This window comes from Leptonychotes weddellii, chromosome 13 (genome assembly GCF_054177405.1).
Source record: "Leptonychotes weddellii isolate Sample4059 chromosome 13, ASM5417740v2, whole genome shotgun sequence".
In the NCBI taxonomy this organism is placed as follows: Eukaryota; Metazoa; Chordata; class Mammalia; order Carnivora; family Phocidae; genus Leptonychotes; species Leptonychotes weddellii.
The window spans coordinates 7,810,092-7,824,533 of record NC_138381.1 but is presented as its reverse complement, the minus strand read 5'-3'; positions in this window follow the sequence as shown (position 1 = coordinate 7,824,533).

The window sequence follows — 14,442 nt, the reverse complement described above, 5'->3', positions numbered from 1 at the left end:
TTCACGTAAGATGTATTAATCTCATGATTTCATTTTTAAAACCAAGTGAAATCAGCTGGTGATGCACTGGAACTTTTGGTTATGGGTAAAGAACAAGCAAGAAGGAAGAGTTTTGGAGCCCTGGGCATATCAGAGAAGGGCAGATGTGTGCAGGAGCCCAGACGAGGGGAGGGGGGTGTTCTTTAGAACAGCAACTGCAAGACCATTGGGAGAGAAAGCCCACTGAAAAGCAAAGAGGAATACAGAAAGGAAATTAGCAAGAGTAAAAGCCAGGATTTACCTGATTAGAAATAGGGCCTAAAAAAAAACAGGCCCTCCCTGATATCAAAAAGGAAAACCTGACCATGAGATTTAGTATATAGACTCACAGGAATCTTTTAATAAATTTTAAGTAAAAATACAAAAGATGTAGATAGTGGTAAAACAAAACAAAACCTTTCTTCAAGTATGGTGATTTGGAGAAAGAGAAAACTACCCATCGTTTTCTGGAAGTCCAGATCAGTGCTGCTCACCTATCACACATTTCCAGCAGCCGATGGGAGTGTGGACTCGCCCATCAGTTTGATTGAAAGAACCTGCAGCTGTGTGACAAGAAGGTGGAAATATAGGACTACGTTGAACCTTTATTTAGGCTAATCAAGAACATTTCCGATTTCTAAAATTAAGAGGCTAGGAGGTGCCCAGTTAACATCATTATGTCTAGTTCTTGGAGCACTTAAAACAAAAGCTATTTGTGTATCTGTAAAGAGAACAAATTATGTAGTCCATGAACTGAAAAAGGTAACAGTGATTTTTCAAGTTTGAGTCTACAGAAAATCACTTACTTGTTTTGGGGCTCCTAGGTGGCTAAGTTGGTTAAGCTTCTGACTCTTGATTTCAACACAGGTCATGATCTCAGGGTGGTGGGATTCAGCCTGCCGCTCAGAGTCCACTTGAAATTCTCTCTGCCCCTCCACCCACTTATACTTTCTACCCCCGCTAAATAAATAAAATAAAATCTTAAAAAAAAAAGAAAACTCACTTATTTGTGTCAAATGGGCATCTAAATATCAACTGTACCTCAAAGATCAGGGGAGCTCCAAAGCTACAATGTTCCTTATCTAGTGTGAAAAGAGTTGTGCTCAAGGGGATTCCAATGCATAATTTTATCATTTAAAAAGATTTTTGGCTAATGAAAGGACTTTGGCTCCTGCTTTTCTTGTCAGATGCTATGTTCCTTGCTGTTCTGACAACTCCATTTTTAAGACTGAGAATGAATCAAGAGCCTTAATATTCAAGAACTCTGGAAATAATCCTGAACTCTGACTACAGATTCAAACAAACTTTGGTGAAATACTTTTTTAAAAGATGATAATATAATGTACCATGTAAGAACTGCAATGATGAAGCTTCTCTTTTTTTCATTTTCAAAATAGATTTTTTTTGTCTGCAACCACTGGCATATCATAGAAAGTTTTGATTTTTTGTATGAAAGCGGGTTTTGTTTTTATTCTAAGTACTCCTCTCTTAGTTGTTTCACTGACCTTTACCATTAATTTGAAACTTCTGGAGTTCTTACAGAAGAACTGGAACTATTTTTAGTTCAGAAAAAGAGACAATGAAAGATAATTATACCTTACTCTGAAAATGGCTAATGCAGGCAAGGTATTTTTCATGGTACATTTTTATTCCTAGGATGAAATACATGTAGGATGAGCCTTAGGGTGAGTTTATAAAAATGTGAGTTACAGAGACATACTGGGAGCCAAAACTCCGTATCGTGGTGACATTTTTCTATTAAGAAGCATGAAATCAGATAAAGAATACCCTTATCGCAACTGACAACAAACTTGTGCATAGCCACATTTAATCTCAACGTGACAATTAATAACTAGGGGAAAAAAATCCTCTTTTCATATAAGGTAAGAATTTCAGCGGCACACATCATCAGACTTAGTCATTTTTAATGAGAAATGGATATAAAAATATCTTACACACTTTTAACTAGTTCTGGTGTATATGTTTGTACACTTCCTATACATCATTCATAGCAGAAGTGCTTGACACAAGTTTTATCCTAGGATCAAACTGACAGAACGACAAGCAGCTTCTCTAATCCCTAATCAGAGAGCAATACCGGGATGGAGAAATTTATGTGCCCCATGATGCCCTCCCCAAATTTGGAAGAAAACAAAATAAGGCAGAGATGCAGCGTAGGTAGAAAGATGTAGGAGCTCTCTCCAAACTAGCCATTGCTCATCAGCACCAAGGATTACTTGTGAATACCCAGAAGTCACCAGAAGGGTCATTTTCCCTGTGTCTCTCAGGGGAAAATGTGAGGGTGGGAGAATAGCCACTCAGACCCAACAATATCAGTAACAAATAATGAAAAAAAGAAGGGGAAAGGCATCACTGAAGAAGGAAATTATTATTTTAAGTGTTTTGCAAATATGAACTCATTTAATCTACATGGTAAACCTATGAGCAAGCTACTATTATCTAGCATGTTTTACAGGTGAGGAAATGGACACATACAAATATAACAAGCTCCACAAGGTCACAAGCTAGTGAGCAGCACAGATAAAATTTGCAATGACACACTGTGGCTTCAGTGTTCATGGTCTTATCCTCTGCCATGCTATTTCTACCGAGTCACTTGTTAAAATGTGCCCGGTTACAGCTTTGCTTGCTCTTTTAAGAATAAACAAGTGAAAAATAAAAGCTGATGGAGGATGATTTTAACTAATTTTTCTTGCTTCATTATCAGAAGACTCCCACACCCACACACAGCTAGTAGATTACTGCCAGAAGTCTACACAGCTAGAAAATACTAAATCTAGGATTTGTATCTGGAGAGTTAGGTTGTTTTTTATAATGTAGACTTAACTGAGTTCATTGCCTTAAAAACAAAAATATTCCACATGGGAAAATACATCACCTTCTTAAAATATAAAAGAAAAGCTGTCTGGAGTAAAAAATTTCAAATATACATCAAAATAAATCTGAGCAAAAGCAGTACTACATATACACACATAGAAAAGTATTGACAAATTTCAAAATAAAAGATGCAAATTCACTAAATATTAGCAAGTTGAATCTAGCTATACATTGAAATAATATGGCCTAGATATAAGGGGCTTATTTAAGGAGCACATGCATAGCTCCATTAAAAAATATTAGCTTACATTGCGAAATAAGGGGAAAATAATCAACTCAACAGATGCTCTGTCCCCACGAAATTGATAAAGTTCATATTTTAGGGAGGGAGGACATTCAACAACGTAAGAATAGGGCACAACTCTCATGGACAAAGATATATAATGACGTATATCTGTCAAAGGATTTTCAAGAAACAGAAACATTTTCTACCAAATTGAAATACAAGGACATACAAACCAAATACAAACTAAAACCCCTAAGTAAGCAGTATTTCTCATCTACCAGCTGACAAAATTTTAAAAATCGGATAATATAAAATTTTGGAGAAGTTTTAAAACAACAGAACACTCACCCACTGCAGCTAGAGATGGAACATGGAACATAACCACCATGAAAAATATTTTTGGCATCACTTAGCAGAGTTGAACAAACTCTCAACGTGGTGGTTCTCACATTGGTGCACGTGAGAGTCACGTGGCAATATTTAAAGCTACTGCAGCCTGTCTCCACATCTAGCTCATCTGATCTAATTGATACGGAGTGAGATCTGGGTGTTGGGAGTTTTAGAAGCTCCCCAGGTGATTCTAAAGTGCAATGATGTTTGGGAAACTCTGTCCTTCTCTGTAACTCAGAGCCTGCACCACAGAATTCGTGACTTAGAGAATCTCTTACACATGTGTACCAGGACAATTACAAGAAAGTTAACAGTAACAACAGTCATGATAGCAGTATAATTAAAACAATCAGAATGCACATCAATCTAGAATGAATAAATCACAGTGGAATATTGGGCAAAACAGAAAAAAAAATAAAACTGCATGCATTAATAGCACTGATTCTCAGAAGCCTAATATTGAGGGAAGGAAGTATGTCTCAGAAGATAAATATAATATTACTCCCAGTTATATGATGTCTAAGATACCCAACACTTGATAGAGTTTCAGTTAGAGGTGCATAATTGGATAACAAAGAAGACAGAAAATGTAGGGAGTAATGGGTATAGTTTTCAAGATGGTGGTTGATTTGGGGAGAAAGGAAAATAAGAAGTGGCCAGGAAATAAATCCTGGAAGCTGCCCTTAATGTTCTATTCCTTGACTCAGTTGTAGTATGCAGCTGGTTCTTTTCTCATTCTTTATCTAATGTTTTATACACTTTTTGCATTAATTATATTTCACAACAATTTTAAGAGAAATGATTGTAGAGCTTTTGTACAGAAGAGTGGATAATGGCTGGATCATGTAGTAACCATCACTCAGGCTGTTGAGAGGAGAGTATACAGGTGAATACAGATAATAGAGTGTTCTGGCAAGGGTCTTGATAAAGGGTTGTATAGTTAAGACTAGGCAACTACAGTGAGGTCTAAGTCACGGGTGGATTAGGGAGGCACTCAGGATTTAGTGATTCAGAAAATGAAGCAGATCTCAATGGGCAGGGTAGGGAGTAAGAGTGGAAGGTCAAAGGTATCTCACACGTTTTTAGGCTGAATCACATGACAGACACAGTTGTCCTTTATTAAGGCAGGAAAGCATGCAGGTGGAGTAAAGATCTTCACCAACAAATGAGAAGGTCATGCTCTTGTTGTGGACAAGTTCAATTAGACTTGGCTCCTCCACCAAGCTGGATGGATATAAAGGCTGGATAGAAAAGCTGGGTCTCAGGGGAAGCACTCAGTCAGGTGCATTTTTGAGGCATATCAGTATATAGATCTTGCATGTTTTTGTGGATAAAACAGAGATTTCATAGAAAAATGTAAGGCAGAGTTGCCTGGGTGGCTCAGTCATTAAGCCTCTGCCTTCAGCTTAGGTCATGATCACAGGGTGGAGAGATCGAGCCCCGCATCGGGCTCCCTGCTCAGCGGGAAGCCTGCCTCTCCCTCTCCCACTTCCCCTGTTTGTGTCCCCTCTCTCGCTGTGTCTCTCTCTGTCAAATGAATAAATAAAATCTTTAAAAAAAAAATGTAAAGCAAGAAGACAAATTCTGAGGCAGGTATAGAAGGTCTGGGCAAAGTGCACTGACAAGATATGCCCGAAAACTGAGATGACCCGATGAAGTGTTCTGACGCTGGGGAAACAAAAATACTGCCATATATCCGCAGAAGTCACTATTATTACAAATTAAATGGTTTTTAAAAAATTAAACCCTAGGTGATCCTACAGCTGATACAAGCCAGTGGTTTAAAAAAAGAAGCACTTTACACTTTTTTTTTTAAATAAAGAAACGCTGTCACTGACAATTTAAAACAAAGATCTATAAATTCATTTCAGCAATGTATAAAACTAAGCATCTGCTACTTATTTACTAGTCAAGAATTTTAAGGAAATGAGAAAACATTAATTGCACAGAACTTTGATGAATCCTTTAAGTTCAGGCAAGTATAGGTTTAACAACAGATAGGTATTTACATGGCACATTTTTCTTAAATTATAGAATTTTATAGAAAGCCCTAAAATTTTAACATACCTGGTCTTTTGCTGACATTGTGGAAGAGTAAGCAGGACAGTTACAGTCATTTTCCTTTCAAATAAGAATCCGCCGGGTGCCTGGGTGGCTCAGTTGGGTAAGCGACTGCCTTCGGCTCAGGTCATGATCCTGGAGTCCCGGGATCGAGTCCCACATCGGGCTCCCTGCTCAGCGGGGTATCTGCTTCTCCCTCTGACCCTCTCCCCTCTCGTGCTCTCTATCTCTCATTCTCTCTCTCAAATAAATAAATAAAATCTTTAAAAAAAAAAAAAAAAGAATCCGCAAATATTTGAAAGCGAAAAGGGGAGTAGCCTGAAGAATCAGAGAAAATAAGTGGCAATTAGAAAGCTGAACTACCAACTAATGTGATGATATTATTTCGTGCCAGACATTCCTGCTTGAAAAATGCAAAACTTTCTGTAACATGAGCATATTCCCATATTACAGTTAAGACCAATGAGGCTCATGTTGTTTAGATAACTTGCTGAAGGTCATTGACCTACACGAGGCAGTTTAGAACGGAATCCATGACGATCTAGCTATAGGTTCATCACAAATTACGATGAGATAATGTTGTTTCTGGAAGCAGAACTGGTCCAAATGTTCTTAAAATACAAAACTCCACTGCTTTCATAATTTTAATTTATTGCCCTAAACTCAGTTTTCCTTCTTGTATACAGAATGAATTCTTAGTAAAATAATTTGTGCAGCTTATCCAAAAGCTGTCTACCACTTTATTCATAGAATGAGCATGAATTCTTTTGTGTAATATTTTGTATTATTCATTCATGATATTAGAGCTCACTTCTGTACAAACAATGAATCATGGATTTCAATTTTGAAACAATATTAATCATTAATGGGATCTAAATCTGTCTACTTTATGGGCATGCACAGATTTCTACAAGATAAAAATGTTACATGCAGCAAAAATAAACAAAATAAATCTAATATTTTATGAACATAAAATGTGTTCTTCATTCTTTAGTAATTATACCAGGTTTTAATTATTATGATTATTTTTATAATCATTGCTATTCACAACTGCACAGAAGTTTATATATTTATTTTCTAAATAACAGAGCCCCATCTCCATCCTAAGAACATTCAAGCCCCTTTCCCAATCTAGCCTAAATTTTCCTTCATAATTTTCTCTTCCATTCCTCCCCTCCATTTATTTTGTGCTCTAGATATGTTGGACTCATCAAGAGTCCTTAAGGATTAACATATTTTTAGGCCTTTGTTTCTTTTTATGGCAGTGATCACTGCTCTGAAACCAGCTAATGTGGAAAATCCTCCTCCTTTCTCCACCTCAATCTCATTTTTGTTTACCAGACAAATTGTTATATTTATTATTCCATGTCCAGCTCAAAAATGCAGTCTTTCTTGAAGCACCTTCTTCAAATGTCCATGGCCCACTCTTCTGCTTGAATTAAATACTCCTTGCTCAGTATTTCTAAATAAACATGGAGGCTTGAATTAAACACTCCTTGCTCAGTACTTCTAAATAAACAAGGATGTTCAAAATCAGCCATCAAGTAAGTTAAATTAATAACATAATACCACTATGCAACCAAAAGAATGACTACATTAAAAAGAGAGAATATGTATGTCAACCAAGGCCTGGAGTAACTGGAAATCTTAAGCACTGCTGATGAAATGCAAATTGCTATTCTCATTTTTCAGAAGGTATCCGCAATACCTACTAAATCCAAACTAACACATACCCTGTGACCCAGCAATTGTGCTCCTGGTTATATACGCACAGAAATATACAATATAGGTACCAAAGGACATACGTGAATGAGGAGATTATAAAGCAAGAGCTAAGACTAGAACAGACCACCACCGCCTATCAAGGCAGAATGAGTGAATGCATACTGGTATTTTCATAAAATGAAATAATAACAGTAAAAATGGAATTAAAAATTCATGCTATGTGGTACAGCATGATTTCTTGAGTAGTATTCTGTTCAGGGTGGTGGATAGGAGAGAGGACGCATATATGACATATAATCAAAATTCAAAAATTGGCAAAATCCATCTCAGGCATTAGAAAACAGGATCGTGGGTAGCTTTATGGAGATGAGAAAGAAGAAAATAAAGACTGGGTGAAGGTCTGGGGGATGGTCTACAGCACTGAAAAAATTCTATTCCTTGATCCAGATGGTGTTTTTGTGGTTAAAATTCTTGAGCTCTCCAGCTATGATGTGTCCTCTGTCTATATATATCACACTTCCAAAAAAAGACTATTAAAATATGAAGGCATAAAGTGCTTGGCATTCTGTATCTCAGAGGAATATAGAATTGGTCTCCAGGATTTATATAGAAGAGCTCTTCTAAAATTCTTTTAAATGGAGTAACTGGAAAAGACAATCACACTAATGGTGTAGATAAGTCAAATAGCACAGAGGGGAAAAGCGAGTAGCTGCTATATGGTGGTCTCTATGCATTCCAAACTATTATTTATTTCAGAGTTGTAGCAGTCAGTTTGAAACCTCAAACAGTATAGTTGTTACAGTGGGAAAACATGTAGGTAGTATCCTCTTGGTATTTTTAACTAAATTTCCACAGATTCAGTCTCAGTTATAACGAAGTGAGCTATTGTTAGAGGGAATTTGATTTTTCAGAATGCTAGTTTGGTATATTAAGGTCAGGGTCAGGGGCAGTTTGTTATATTAAGGATGGAGTTGACCTGACTCTTGTCATCGGTATGTTTACCTTTCTCTGATGAAGCTAAGTCCACAACCCAGTATGCGTATTTTTCATGCATATTTTCTCTGTGTTTGAGAAATGAGAATATTACTATGGATTCATAAAATTACCATAAAACAGAATGGAAATTCGTGGGCTCAAATATTAACAATGCCAGCATGTATGGTCACATTAGGCTGAACCCATCCACAACAGTTTACATTTTCAGGGACTGATAATCATGAAGGAATAATTGTATTTTATTTCCCTTGAACGCGAGGTTGCCAATTTATAATATAATTTAATATGGGGAAGTACTGAAAACAAATTGTTCAACTTCCTATCAACTCCAGGATTTGATAAATGCAGTGTGCACTAATATTTCCTTTTTTAACCTTTAGAGAATTCCTTCTACGCTGATAGCCTGTCTTACAGAGTGTGTGACCTGCAATGCAGCATTGGCCCTGAGGTGGAGATTTCCCCTCAATTTCATATGCTTGAAAATTCTTCCATAAGGGATGATGTAAGTTTTACATGATGAGTAACTGAAACATTGAAAATCTAGCCTCAATTACAGATAAGTCTTTTGTCTGCATGTTTTGTTTTCAAATAGAAACCAAAAGCACACTGTGCATGTTAGCAATGCCTTTCTCTTGGTATTAACATTTGCATGAATCCCTAGAAATTTTGGACTTTTAATAAGCAACTTCAAAAATGTGTGTTTCTGGAAATCTTCCTACTGATGGGTGATGCGTAATCCTCAAAACTGACAATATCACAATAATGCATATGCAGCATGAGCGTTTTTATTGAGCCCTTGCAAACTTGTTGCAGTGACGTAGGAGAACCAGGTTGATTTAGCTGCTTAACACTTGAATTTCATTTTGTTACTGAGTCAGTCTTTAGTCTTCCTGAGTCTTACCTGGTCCATGTGTAAAGCAAAGGGAAGAAGACTTGCTACCTGCTGACTCGCAGGAGAACTGGGCTATTCTCTATGGCTGCCATAACAAATCACCTTGTAACAGATTACCATAAACTTAGCATCCTAAAACAAAAATTTATCTCACAGTTCTGGAGGGCGAAAGTTGGATGGGTCTCACTGGCCTTAAATCAAGGTGTTTGGCAAGGCTGCATTCTTTCCTGGAGGTTCTAAGGAGAACCCTTTTTCTTGCCTTTTTTTTTTTGACTTCTGGAGACTGCCTCCTATTCCTTGGCTTGTGGGTTTCCTTTCTCTGGCTTCCAAGCCAGTAAGTCTGCAGTCATCTGATCCCATTTGTGTCATTACAGTTGCTCTCCAATCATAGCTGGGAAAGACTCTCTGATTCATCTGGTCAGACTTGACCCACCCAGATAATCTAGGGCCATCTCCCCATATGGATGTTTTCCACATTAATCCCATCCATAAAATCCCTTTTGCAGATAAGGTAAAATAGCCACTTGTTACAGAGATTAGGACCATTCTATTAGTAGTATTCTGCCTACTACAGCAAGAAAACATTTTAATGTGTTATTTTAGGTTGGGTTTTTTGAAGATGAATGAACAAAATCATTATGCAAATATTTAAAAATGCTCCATGAAAACAGTACCTAGGGACTCATACTGTAAAGTGTCACAGATGATGATCAGTCCTCTCTTCACTTGGTATACAGTAAACAGCACAACCATAATTTGTATCATTATTTGGTAGGAGGGAAGACCCTGAGAGCCTCCATTGTTTAGTATATATTCACTGGTGGTGATTTGTTTTGTTTGCTTCCCATGATCTAAGCTCCTTTCATACATGGGGGTATTTGACATCAGGCAGACTTTTGACTGAAGGGTTTTGCACTTACTGTTATGGGCTGTAACTCCCTCTCTCTACCCTGGCAGCCAGCCTAGGTCCATATAATCTACACTCTGCCAGTTAGATGTGCTCATGCCTAGTGCCCATTGACTGTGTAGCCAGCAGCGCCCCCCAGGCCCGTGTGTCAGCATTAATGCCCTCAGCTGTTTCCTGAAGCATGAGTTCACTGGAGTTTCTATAGCCCAGTGCCCCTTGTTTGCCTGCTTTGTTCCCATTTTCTGAACATGGTTTCTCAGCTTTATGTTGATTCCGTGAGCATCCTGATATCCTTAACATAAATTCCATCTCTGCTTACAATAGCCAAAATAGGGATCTGATATTTACAACCAAGAATGCATAGCTGAGTCTGTTTATTACCTCGAAATCCCAGGAAATAAATGATCTATCAGGGAAAAAAAAAAAAACTGGATCTACTAACATGTTTTAGCTGATCTTGAATATATATTCTATGATGTAAATCATCAAAAATCTGGTAAGGAAATTTTCTATAATACAGAATGAGAACTGAAAAATAACTGGGATTTTGAGGTCATATAAGCATGATTTTTAAAAAGACAAAATCAGGGGCACCTGGGTGGCTCAGTCGTTAAGTGTCTGCCTTCAGCTCAGGTCATAATCCCAGGGTCCTGGGATCGAGCCCCGCATCGGGCTCTCTGCTAGGCGGAAAGCCTGCTTCTCCCTCTCCCACTCCTCCTGCTTGTGTTCCCTCTCTCACTGTGTCTCTTTCTGTCAAATAAATAAATAAAATCTTTAAAAAAAAAAAGACAAAATCATAAGTCTATATATTAAAACACCTTGTATCATGGTGAATTTAATTAAAGGAAAGTATGTGTGCTGGTTTCACTTTCATATCTATTAATGAATTAACTACAGTTGAAAGTCAGATTGCTATATTTTAGGCAGCCAGAAGAATGGAGTCACTGATAATACTGATTTTCTCAGCACCATGTAGCATAAGAAATTCTCTTGGTGAGGGATTACATTCACACAATAGAATTTTAAATATCGTTCTAGAAAGACATCATAGAAGGGTGCTCTTTTTTGTTCACTTGTTCCAAGAAAGGTTTTTTGTTGTTTTTTTTTTACCACCCCCCCACCTCATTCCTCTGAAATGTTTCCACACAGCTGACTGTCTGAGTCCACACTCACCACCACCCCACCGAGGACTCCGATTCCCTGCTGCACTAGGTCTCTCTCCCTTAAAAAAAGGCCTCTTTAAGCAAAGGGTGAGAAAGGGGGAGGCAGTGTGGTAGAACACCATGTTTGGAACTATAAAATATGACAAGTGTGGGAAAATAAGACTTTGTTTTTGTGTTTATGTTGTTTATGCAGATGAGAAGCACATCTCCAGTGAGAGCCCTCAGCTAAGGTCATACCAATGCAGTGCAAGTTTCTTCTCCAGGCTTTTAGATGTGCAGCCAAACAGTTGGAGCCAAATGACAGAATAACAGACTGTGAGTCAAAATGCAGTTCTGCTGTGTGGGTTTGCCAACACATGAAGTGCTGGAAGGGAACAGACGTGCAAGGGTGGAGAGGAGTCAAACTAGAAAGAGGAAGAGGGTGATCTGTTCAATGCAGTGGTACCCAGAGCTCCAGCAAGAAGAGGTGCATTTGTGAGAGCAGAAAGCACATGGGGGTTGGTTTAAAAATGTAGAGGAATAAATATTTAACACAGAGATGCAATGGACAATAATCTGGAAGGCACAAATTTGAGAATTAAATGTTTAAAGAAGCATTCTGTTTAAAAGGTGGGAGGAAGGAGGCGATTGACCATTGTGTGGTCAACAATACAAATAGAAGTTGGTTTGTTTTCAATGGGTATTCCCATTAATGTTTGATCATTAACCCATTTAAAAGTGGGTCATTTTCTGTATCACAGTACAGTGACTCTCAAGCTGTCAGCAGCCACTTAATAGAAAGCAAGTTTCATTAGAACAGACATCCAGCCAGACAACTGATATAGTCTGAATTGAAATACAGAATGAGAAGGGTAACCTGACTTAAAAGAATAGATTTGCCTATATAATTTTCTAAGTTTAATGACACAGCAGTACCCCTCAGAGACATCATCTCTCTAAAGTCTCCGAAAACTTAGAATGCCCCAAGTTTCTTCTTAAAGAACCAACAAAAACAGATCAATTTGGTGCCTAGTTCCCATACCGAATGAAGACAATTATTTATGTCTTTCTCCTATTAGGAACAATGATAGTTTAGTATGCTTGCATACATAATCACTTCAAATAATTATTGATGACTAACATTTCAGTAGGGCTAGCCTTAGTTGCCTTTCTTTTTAAAGATGTTACTCAATTTCTCTTTAGTACTGAAAGATTCCCTTGGTGAATTCCATTCCATTATTGCTAGGCTATCATGGCTACAGAGATATCGTAAAGCTGCTCTTGACTGCACATCAGGTGAGACATTGATGGAAATGTGATTGGACTCAATACCTTCCTCTGCTTATGGATTTAACTGTACCTTATAGATCTGTGCTCTTTAAAACCAGTTCTGAAAAGTGTGTCCAGGCTTCTCCTCCATGTCTTTTTGCCCAACAATTCATGAGGTGGCATTTGATGGTATAGTTACCTCTTCTCAAAATAAGTCAAGACAATGCTCTCTCTGTTGGAGTTGGGTGTACTTAAAAAGTGGGGCAAAGGTATACTTTCCAAAGGTAATGCTTTGTTCTTTTTTTTTTATAAATGCATATTTAATTTTTTTTATTATATTATGTTAATCACCATACATTACATCACTAGGTTTTGATGTAGTGTTCCATGATTCATTGTTTGTGGAGGTAATGCTTTGTTCTTAAGCTTGTGGACTTCCATTTAGGTGTAGGATTGCTTTTCTTGAGAATTCATGTTAGTGGAAGGGTGCACACTCTGATTTTCAGAAAATACATAATTTGATATTGAAGTACCTGATGACTAAAAACTCATCAAAACAAACCTATGATCCACATACAAGCTGATATGTCACTTACCTCCTTGATATCCCCATTGTTACACAAGTACGTGGAATGAAAAGTGCCTTTAGTCCCATCCAAGCTATTCAGCCACATTAATTAGACTTTTGGGGTTACACATGACCCTTTTATTATTGTTCCTTGGGTAAACCAGAATTTGGATTTTTTTTATTATGTCACCATTCCTTGAGTGTTTTTACTAGATACTGATGAGCTGAAAGGTGCTGGTACACTCTTGTTTTTAACCATTGTTCTTTATTTCTTTTTTAATGCCATATGCCCTAAATTAAAGGACTCCAAAACACTGATGCTACATGTCGTTGCTCTATTTCTACCCTAATGTCTAACTCATTCCAAATTTATGAAATCTCTAATTAGGCAAACGGAGATGTATGTAAAGATCCCTGAGTTTGATTTTATCATTAGGAAAAAAAAAATCCTCAATTTTCGATAGATATGCATAGGGGTATATTATTAAGTAAGATACCTGAAGGAGTGAGATAATATGTTGCTAAATAGGCATGCAGCTTCCTTGTCAGAAAGACCCTATTTTAGTAAGAGATCCAAGATTTTATTTATAATAAAATAACATGCAGATGCCCACGCTAAGGAGAGAGAAAGAGGCAATCTCAGAGCAAAGAAAACGGTCGGTATATTTGAGTTCTAATTAAGAAAGGAAGCATGGATCTGGAGAGCTAGCTAAGCCAGGTGGGAGGGTGAGTGGCACTAAGCCCACACAGCACATATCTATGCAAAGAATATGGCAACTGTGTCTGTCTTGTTCCAATTACCGTATATCAAATAAAGGGCTTGATTCTATTGTGAGATGCAGAAGAACGTCAAGAAGGCCTGCTCACCTTTTTCAAAACACAATTACATTTGTCAGAATGTGAACCTGACCTGAAATTCACTGGGTTTTTTTAATTAAAAGAAAAAAATTTCACCAAGTCAGTCTATCTCAGAAGTGCCAAACCCAATGGTAATTCCAAGGCTACATTCACAAACAGGGCAGGCGTTGCCAATGAAACAGATGCTATCCTTGGAAGTCCTTTCTCCTTTTGCTGGGTAGCATCTGAACCTTCTTCACTACCGAATGATGACAAATAAAAGACAATAGTATTTGCCTTTCCATGAATATTTATTTATTTTTTTTTAAAGATTTTATTTATTTATTTGAGACAGAGAGAATGAGAGAGAGAGAGCACATGAGAGGGGGGAGGGTCAGAGGGAGAAGCAGGCTCCCTGCCGAGCAGGGAGCCCGATGCGGGACTCGATCCAGGGACTCCAGGATCATGACCTGAGCCGAAGGCAGTCGCTTAACCAACTGAGCCACCCAGGCG